Source organism: Propithecus coquereli, unplaced genomic scaffold, assembly GCF_000956105.1.
Source record: "Propithecus coquereli isolate 6110/MARCELLA unplaced genomic scaffold, Pcoq_1.0 Scaffold90, whole genome shotgun sequence".
In the NCBI taxonomy this organism is placed as follows: domain Eukaryota; kingdom Metazoa; phylum Chordata; class Mammalia; order Primates; family Indriidae; genus Propithecus; species Propithecus coquereli.
Window position 1 is genome coordinate 4,075,541 of NW_012155285.1, and position 9,360 is coordinate 4,084,900.

Here is a 9,360-nt window from a genome sequence, read left to right on the forward strand (position 1 = left end):
AGTAGAACTTTCCAATGCATAAGGCAGCCCACTGTTGGATACATTGGTATTTTTTAAAATCCCTCTTTTATGTCAAAGTGGAGTCTCACTGGTACCTTCCCTACTTTCTGCATCGACACTGGATAAGCAGTGCCTTGACCACATTTTGTTTTTGTTTTTTTTTTTTTTTGCATATATGTAATTGAATTTATTGTAGAGAAAGGTAACAAAAAATGGGATCGTAGAAAGAAAAGAGGTGGAGACACAAACTGGACAAGGGTTTTCATATTGGGCATCCTATCCACAGGCCTCAGCAGCCCTGCCATGGATCTGCCCAATTCTTTCGCATCAAGAAGTTGATCTTTCGAGCCATTTCCATGTTGTAGATCCGATGGCAGGTTTCATAACTTTCTGGTTGTCACCGGCGGCATGGCTTCTCATAGTAACGCCAACGCTTGATGTCCTCAATGAGCCCATCCATGGTGAGGATTCTGTTTAGGGTCCTGTATGCACCCTCCACGTTCCCTTCCTGTACCATCACAGTCCTAGCAATGAACTTGAGATGATTTGCCATGACCTTGGATTTAAATCTCCACTCCGCAGGACCCAACGAACTCACAGCCTTCTCGCAACCCCTTGACCACATTTTGTATGTCCCAGTGCTGAAGATAACTATCACATGTCTCTTTGGTCTTTCTAAAGAAGTCCAAGGTAAAATATGTCCATTTTCTCCCAACTGTTCCTCATATAACTTAACTTCTAGATTCCTTCTATGTTGATTTCCCAGCAGCAAACACTTTCTAGTTTATTATTTTCTCCAATAAAATGTGGAGGATGTTCCAGCTGAGGCCTGACCCATGCCAAGCACTGTGAGGTTGCTGCTCCCAGTGATCTGTTAGGGTTTTGTTTTGTTTTGTTTTCTAGCTGCTGTGTCATGGACTTGGCTCACACTGAGCCTGACTTCAATAAAACCCTTGGATCTTTTCACGGGACTCCTGCCAAGCCACAACTCCTCCCACAATATTTGTGGAATTGATACTTTTAAAAATAACATTCACATTTTCTCATACGGTAAAAGCAATGCACAATAATTGTAAGAAATTTAGAAAACACAGTTAGGTAAACAGTTTTAAAAAACAGCAACAATTCCACTATCCAGAGAGATCTGCAGCTGATACTTTGGTGATTATCAGGGGTAGTGAACTCAAATACCAGCAGGGGTCAGACAGGTGTGATAAATGAATGAAGAAGGCTAGAGGAGGGGTGGGGGAACGGCGGGCGGGGCATGGGCAGGCCTGTCACCCTCTAAAGATGCCAGTCATTATTCAGCTCCTGGTTCTCTATCTATTGCTCTCTAGAAGTGAAGGCTCCAAAAAGCCGAGAACAGATATTTTGTATTTTTTTCAGGAGACACTGTCAATGCACAATTTTATGAGAAACCTCCTTATTTAGCATTGCCATTGAGTTTGTCTTGTCTTTAGACCTTCTTGGGTCCTCAAGCTGCTAGTAGCATGGCCCCTCTGGTGTGTACCCTTGTACCTTGTTTTCTCTCTTCTCTCCATCTCTCAGGAAAAAGGGGCTCACCCTCCATATTGCATAACAACTGGCCATGACTTGTGATCGCCAAGGTTAACTGCAGATATCTTTGCACAGCCGACTGCTGCTTTTTGGACTCTCTCTTATTGTCTTTGTTCTCCACCTCTTTCCTGTCCTCCACACACCTTGCTCATTTCCACTGCAGAGCCTGTGCTGGGTTAGATCCCTGCCTGAGCTTCACAACCTTTTCACATCCATCATCCCATGGTTTGATGCAAACCACCCCCTCTGTGCTGTACTCACCACTCTCAGGCTGTGGAAAAGCTCAGCCTTTGCAGTCCAAATGACACACGTCCAAAGCCAGCTCTGCACTTTCCTAGAGGTACAACCCGAAGAAAATTGCTTTGACCTCTCTGAAACGTAGTTTCCACAGCTGTAATGTTGGAAATCATAAAATCATAAAAATAGTTTAGAGGAGTAATAATAATCTAGGTGAAGTATCTCAGGAAATCATAGCTGTCGTGACAATATTATACTTGGTTTTAATCATCTGTGAATGCTTATAACTGTTCTCCCCAACTTGATTAGGAAATAGTAGCCACCTTGAAATACTTGTTGGCTAAATGAATACATTTTAAAAAGGAGTAAATGAAAAATCTACAAGCAGGTTGTAGAATACAAGTTTTTCTTAAAGATAGAGATACAAGGAAGTGCTCCAAACTAACAAAGGAAGAAAAGGGCTTACACAAGATAACTGTTTCTTTCCTATCTGACCCTGACTTTTATGTTCCAAAGAAATGTTGGCATCAAAACAAGTGTCTCCTCAAACTGGTACTGGTCTTACTCATTAATTACTAAATAGCTTGTGTACTCTGTGATTTTTCAAATATGTTGGAAACAGAATTCTCAACTCAGCCTTCTTGGAAATACTTTATCTTACTAGAGACTTGTCCCTAACTTATACAGTGGCCAACCTTTCCGTGAACAACTAAAAATATACACATTGCAGTGCCAGCTTCCAGAGAGGTGCTTGCCTTGCTCTGCCCACTGGAAGCTCCATCCAACCCCTGAAGCCAGGAAATGCTACTGGATCTCTGAGGGTGTTTTGTAGAACCAATAGATATTTTCTGAATAAATAGATGGACCAAAAAATGTTCAATGGAAAGGGATAAAAATATCTTTTATTTACCCCCTTCTTACTCTCTGTACTTTATTAGCTACATAACCCTGTGGAAAATTACCTTAATATCTCTGAAACTTAGTTTCCTCACCCATAATCCTGGGAATAATGTCACCTACTTCTCACTCTCTGTGACTTCCAATATGAGTTAGGCTGCTTTTGGCTGTAGGTAAAATAAAATCTGTCTAAAAGTAACTTAAACAATAAGGACTTTTATTATCTCACACAACGAGGTGTCCAGAGGCAGATGGTTCAGCAGCTTGTTGGTGCCTGGGCTATAAGGCACCTCTCTGTGGTTCCCTGGGCAACTTCCATGGTCCTACAATGGCAGTCATTGCATCCCCTTGTGACAGCACAGCATTCAACACAGGAAGAAAAAGGCTCTCCCCACAGAGTTTTGTTTAATTTAATGAGGAAAAGCTTTCCTGAAACTACCAGCAGATTTCCCCTTAAGTTCCATTGGCCAGACTTCAGCCGCATACCCATGCCTACACTAGGACAGAAGAAGGGATTATTACAATTGGTTTACACCAGTTATGGTTCACCCTCAGGGGCTGGAGGAAAGAGTCCCCCTCCCTGAGCACCTTGTATCCCTATATCTGAACAAAATGGGATGTTGAACATCTAGGAAAAAGAGGAAGTGGTTGTTGAATAATAGTGATAGCTATTATTTATTGCAGGCTAGCCATGTGCCAAGCACTGTTCTAGAGACATTATGTACGTGAATGCCTTATAACATATCTCTATGAGGTAGGTGCTGTTGTTCACATTTTACAGATAGGGAAACAGAGCACTGAGAGGTTAAATCAATTTCCCAGTGTCACATAGGTAGCAAGTTGATGAGTAGAGAGGCCAGGATTTAAATCCAAGCAGACTGGCTCCAAAGCCTATGTGATTAAGCCCTTATCTGTGCCAGTCTCCCCCACTGGGGTTTGCTCCCCTCTCCACTTGGCAAAGACAGTCCTGGACTCTTCAAAGTAAAGTCTTAGATAAGTGAAATGAGTTCTTGAAAACCGGATAAGTACTTGACAGTGGTTGCCAGGGCACACACCTAGTGGATAGTTTCTAATGATAACATTGATAATGCAATTCCTATAAAAACCCAGTGTTTTTTCCACAGAATTAGGAAAAGCAACCCTAAAATTCATATGGAACCAAAAAAGAGCATGAATAGCCAAAGCAAATCTAAGCAAGAAAAAAATATGGGGGCATCACTTTACCTGACTTCAAATTATATTATACTTCAAGGCAATAGTAAACAAAACAGGATGGTACTGGTATAAAAGTAGACACATAGACCAATGGAACAGAAAAGAGAACCCAGAATTAAAGTCAAATACCTACAACCAACTGATCTTTAACAAAGCAGACAAAAGCATATACTGGGGAAAGGATACCCTATGCAATAAATGTTACTGGGCACATAGGATAGCCATCTGCAGAAGAATGACCCTGGATGCCTATCTCCCATCATACGTAAAAATTAACTCAAAATGGATAAAAGACTTAAATGTAAGACCTGAAACCATAAAAATATTAGAAGAAAACCTAGAAAAAAACTATCCTCAATATTGGCCAAGGTAAAGAATTTATGACTAAGATCCCAAAAGCAAATACAATAGAAACAAAAATAAATAAGAATTAACTAAAAAGCTTATGCACAGCAAAAGATATAATCAACAGAATAAACAGACAGCCCACAGAATGGGAGAAAATGTTTGCAAGCTATACATCTGACAAAGGCCTAATATCCACAGTCTATAAGGAACTCAAACAAATCAGCAATAAAAAACAAATAACCCCATTAAAAAGGTGGACAAGATCTTTTTTGTGAACATTTTTCAAAAGAAAAGAAGCAAATAGCCAACAAACATAAAAAACTACTTAACATCACTAATCATCAAAGAAACGAAAATTAAAATGACAAGGAATATATTTAACGAAAGATGTAAGAGACTTATACAGGGAGAACTATGAAACACTAAAAAAGAAATTGTAGAAGATGTAAACAGATGGAAAAATCATTAAAATGTCCATACTACCTAAAGTGATCTACAGAATTAATGCAATCCCTATCAAAATCCCATTATCATTCTTCACAGATCTGGAAAAAATAATTCTGCGCTTTGTATGGAACCAGAAAAGACCTCGTATAGCCAAAGCAATCTTAAGTGAAAAGAACAAACTGGGAGGTATCAGTTTACCAGACTTTAAGCTGTACTACCAGGCTATAGTAACTAAAACAGCTTGGTACTGGCACAAGAATAGAGACATTGACCTCTGGAACAGGACTGAGAATCCAGAGATGAAACCATCTGCATATGGTAATCTAATCTTTGACAAAGCTGACAAAAACATACACTGGGGAAAAGAATCTCTTTTCAATAAATGGTGCTGGGAAAACTGGATAGCTACATGCAGAAGACTGAAACTAGACCCCCACCTCTCACCTCTCACAAAAATCAATTCAAGATGGATAACAGACTTAAACCTAAGGCATGAAACCTTAAGAATTCTAAATGAAGATGTTGGGAAGACCCTTTCAGACATCGGCCTAGGCAAGGAATTCTTGAAGAAGAACCCCAAAGCAATCGCCGCAGCAACAAAAATAAATAAGTGGGATCTAATCAAATTAAAAAGCTTCTGCACTGCCAAGGACACTATCATTAGAGTGAATAGACAGCCCACAGAATGGGAAAAGATATTTGCTCTCTACACATCTGATAAAGGGCTGATAACCAGAATCTATCTAGAACTCAAAAAAATCAACAAGAAAAAATCAAACAACCCCATCAACAAATGGACAAGCGAAATGAACAGAAACTTTTCAAAAGAAGACAGAATAATGGCCAGCAAACATATAAAAAAATGCTCAACATCTCTAATCATTAGAGAAATGCAAATCAAAACCACAATGAGGTATCACCTAACCCCGGTGAGATTGGCCTCTATCAAAAAAACACAAAACAACAAATGTTGGCGAGGATGTGGAGAGACAGGAACACTTTTACACTGCTGGTGGGACTGCAAATTAGTGCAACCTCTGTGGAAAAGAATTTGGAGATACCTCAGAGAGCTAAAAACAGAAATACCATTCGATCCAGCAATAGCACTATTAGGCATCTACCCAAAAGAGCACAAAACATTCTATGATAAAGACATCTGCACCCGAATGTTTATGGCAGCACAATTCACTATTGGAAGAATGTGGAAACAACCCAAGTGCCCGTCAATCCATGAGTGGATTATCAAAATTTGGTATATGTTTACAATGGAATATTACTCAATCATAAGAAACGACAGTGATCTAGCACCTCTTATACTTTCCTGGATTAAACTTAAGCCCATTATCCAAAGTGGGGCACCACAAAAGCAGAAGAATGGGATCCATTTGTACTCACCATCAAATTGGTACTAACTGATCAACACTAGGTTGATCACATGGCAGAAACACTCTCTAGGGATTAGGGGGATGAGGGGGGAAATCTACAACTAAAGGACACGGGGAGCACTAAAGGGAGGGAAGGGCATGCCTTTAACCCGCATTTGGGTGAGGCAAAGACATAAAGTGTAACTACAGTGTTTGTACCCTCACAAAACCCTGGAATAATAAAAAAAAAAAATGACAATGAGAAAACAACAGATTCTGGTGCAGGTACGGAGAAAAGGCAATACTAACACACTGTTGGTGGGAGTGTAAATTAGTACAACCTCTGTGGAAAACAGTATGGAGACTTTTCAAAAAAACTAAAAGTGGATCTACCATTGGATCCAGCAATCCCATTACTGGGGATCTACCCAAAGGAAAAGAAATCATTTTATTAAAGGGACACCTGCACCTGTATGTTTATTGCAGCACAATTCACAATTGCAAAGATACAGAACCAATCTAAGTGTCCACCAGCTGATAAGTCGATAAAGAAAATGTGGTATGTGTATATATCATGGAATGCTACTCAGCTATTAAAGAGAATGAAATAATGTCTTTTGCAGCAATTTGGATAGAACCAGAAGCCATTATCCTAAGTGAAGTAACCCAGGAACAAAAAACCAAATACAGCACATACTCACTTATAAGGGAGCAAAGCAATGAATATGCATGGTCATACAGAGTGACTTCATGGATACTGGAAACTCAGAAATGGGGAAGGAGGGAGGGAGATACAGGACGAAAAATTACCTATTGGATAAAATGTACACTATTCAAGTGATGGGTATTTTAAAAGCCTAGACTTCACTGCTATGCAATTCATCCATGTAACATAAAACCATTTGCATCCCCAAATCTAGTAACATTAAAAATAAATAAATAAATAATAAAACCTGCCTATTGTAGGCCAGGGGTCCTTATGACATCATCTCATTTGATCATTATAACAGCCAGCGAGTGCAATATCCTTTCCCCGTTTTAAAATGGAAAATGAGGCTCAATTAACTTGGCCAAGGAGGTGAGAACCTAGATTTAATCTCAATTTGGCTTGATTCCCAGGTCCATGCTTTATTTCCTGCACCCCTCAGCCTATTTTTAAAAAGTGATAAATGAATAAAGTTTATATATACATTAGTCAGGAATCAGCAGCTCCAACGCAGAGGGAATGCCACTACCGAAATACCAACCAGGCAGAGTAACCACCTAAGGAGGGAGGAATTGTGGAGCTGTGTTAATTAATTAACCAGAGGATTTAATCATGGATAAAAAGGGTATTTATGTAGCTGGTCCTTAATATAAGGCTGACAAAAGGTTTTTTCTACTTCTGTTAAGACATTTATTACATTCTGCCCAGTTTGTAGTAAGTTAGTTGGTGCCCAGTTCTCACTTTGACACTGTAAGCTCCCTGAGGACAAAGCCATTTTCCCCTTCTCTCTTGATTTTCCATGGTGTCTGGCACAATGTTGTAGTTGTTACATGCTCAACAACTACCTGCGGCAGTTTTAAAATAACATTTTAGTTTTGGGATAATTTTAGATTTACTTCAAAGCCGCAGTGGTCCAGAGAATTCCTGCATACTTTTCACTCAGTTTTCCTCGTCAACATTTTACATAACCTTCATACATTTGTCAAAAGTAAGAACTTAACGTTGGTTCTTAGTTAACTAAACTGTAGACTTTATTCAGACGTCACCAATTTTTCCATTAACACCTTTTTCTGTTCCAGGATCCAATCTAGGCTATCACATTACACAGCATGTGTGGCATTTTATTTTGAAGATCTATCATTGCTTTAAATGTCTAAAGGTGATAAGAAAGGAGTCATGTATGTATATACAGTTTCTGTGTATAATAATAATCTTAAAAATAGCCAGCATTTACTCAGCTCTTACTATGCACCAGACACAATTCTGAGAGGTTTATATGTATTATCCCATCTTTTTTTTTCTCACAAAAACTCTATAATGTAGATACTATTATTAGCTCCATTTTATGGATAGGAAACTAAGGTAGGAGGTGTTCATGTCTCTTAGCTAGTAGGTGCCATAATTAGAACCTAGTCAGATACGTTACATCTAAATGTAATGTTTTAGAATGAGCTGCAAGGATGTGAAAGGATTATAAAGTGGCTTTTGAAACTACTGCGTTCCAGTGAAAGGTAAGACTAGGGAGTTGCTGTTCTTTTCAGACTTATTTTTCAGGGCTTCTGGTTTTCCATCCACCTCATATGAATGGAGGAAGGACAGCATGCAGGGGCCATGTGATTTTGCTAAGACAGAACTGAAGGTCCTGACACTTCCTCTCAAACTCGCTTCCTGTTTCATGTACTAGAGTGTCATGTCCAAGCCTGGGATATAAATGATAAATGAATGTGGTTGGTCATCATTTTTCCCTATCGTAAACCTTGCCCAAGTACTCGCACGCTGGAAGAGCAGAGGTGTTGAAAGAAAGAATGGCGGGACTGGCAGAATACCACGGGGAGGCTGAAAGGGCAGGCTGGCTTCTCCCTGGTGCAGAACGTTCTCAGCTGCAACCACTCGAGCTCCATTTAATCTACAATGGGAAGACTAACAAAATATTAGCCGTGAACAACAACAACAACAACAAATTTCTCAAATGCTCAGAACTAATCTAGTATCCTTTGAGCTCATAATTTTTCTCTTTCCTCTTACTATTCAACCCAATAGTCTATAGAATCACTTCTCATTTGAAAATTTCCGTTGTGAGCAAAGAGATTTATTGTCGTAGGTTTATAGTTATGGCTAGTGGCTGATAAATTATTGCATAAATGAGCTCTCTCTCTCTTTTTTTTTTTTTTGATTACTTGTGGCAGCAGGGCCAAGGAGTTAAAAGGAGATTGACAGGCTATAAAAATAGCTCATAACAAGATTCATCCATCCATTCGTTACTCATTCAACAAACGACGCTGAATCCCTATATGTGCCAGACACTGGGCCATGTCCTCTCTATCTATTAATAGAAGGGAAGATAGACATGAAACTAAATCATCAATCTAGTGTTATCACTCCTCTATAAGAAATATCTACATACAGGGCTTTACAAATTGTCTGTAACAACCCATAAGTGTTACTTAAATTAAGTCTGCAGGTTGCAGACAGCAATACATGAAAACAGAACAATGTAATGTCGGAAATATCTGAGTTCATCACACATACTAAATAAAAGTATTCTTTCATGAAACTTTTGTTTCAGCAACATATAGGTTGCATGTGTGT

The 9,360-nt window shown here is 39.2% G+C and overlaps 1 pseudogene; it reads right to left on the bottom strand.

Moving 5' to 3' along the window:
- Window positions 1-233: 233 nt before the first annotated feature.
- On the bottom strand, window positions 234-558 carry LOC105826668 (annotated as a pseudogene).
- Between the last annotated feature and the right edge of the window lie 8,802 nt (window positions 559-9,360).